The following is a 1,049-nucleotide window of genomic DNA, read 5'->3' on the forward strand; positions in this document are numbered from 1 at the left end:
CAGGATGAGTCTGGCCACATAAAGTGTTGGTGGGAAGGGGGAGGTATCCCTATGCAGAGACCAGGGCTCCTTCCTGACACTTCAGTCAGGGTTAATTTCTTTCCTGTTCCCTATGAGCAGGAGGCATGACTACTGGTTTTATTAAAATCTCCATTAAAGGCAATCCCTTCATAGTAGGGAGGGCCTGAGGATAGGCATAGCCAGCAGTCAGTAGTAGCATCTGGATTTGAGCTGTTAAGGGCATAAAAAGCTCCTCTAATCAGAGAACAGTCTCTGTCCTGTCAAGGGATCTGAGGGGATTGTGGTCGGGGGATCTTGGGGGGTGAAGACCTTGAGGGGTTCTCAAATATCAGAGCCAGGGTTTTGGGTTTGGCAGGGAGGCCCTGTTCCGGAAGGACCTTGTTAGGTCCTATGGGCACTGGGGATGGACTCTCCACAGCCAATTTGATTTTGAAAACTAATCCAGAGTCTTTCCCTACTGCATCCAATCGCAAATCCCAATTGTTTCCCTTAAACCAGCTTTGTCGTTCTCGTTTCCCCTGGTCAGTAAACTTTATACCTATGGGGTTGCAATGGTTATCTTTACAAGGTCCATTAGGGCTGTTGAACCAGGCACACCCACTCTCAAGGTATTTAGAACTATCTCTCTCACCTTGGTTTGGCCGGTCATAGCTACTGCCCCTTTTTACTGTGATCAGGTCCCAGGTAGAGGTAGGATTCCAATAAGCTTCACCTGTGGTCTCAGGACCCCATGCAGAACAGTAAAAGTCCAGTGCCCCAGCTTTCGTGGTTGGCCTTGGGCAGGGCAAACATGAAATTCTGCAGACCAAAGATTGGCTCAGTAGAACTGTCCTGAGCATCCAAACATGCTCCCTATCCCGCTCGGGATGCACTGTTTATCAGGTGGTGGTTTATGAAGGTTGGTATGGTCAGGGAGGTCCCAGGTAAGTGACCCTGCTACTAACTTACAAATATCAGGTGTGAGGTCAGGCCACCAGGTCCACGGGGGTTGTACTGAGGTGGTGGACCATACAATGTCCCCCTCCTCA

This window comes from Mus caroli, chromosome 1 (genome assembly GCF_900094665.2).
Source record: "Mus caroli chromosome 1, CAROLI_EIJ_v1.1, whole genome shotgun sequence".
Classification (NCBI taxonomy): domain Eukaryota; kingdom Metazoa; phylum Chordata; class Mammalia; order Rodentia; family Muridae; genus Mus; species Mus caroli.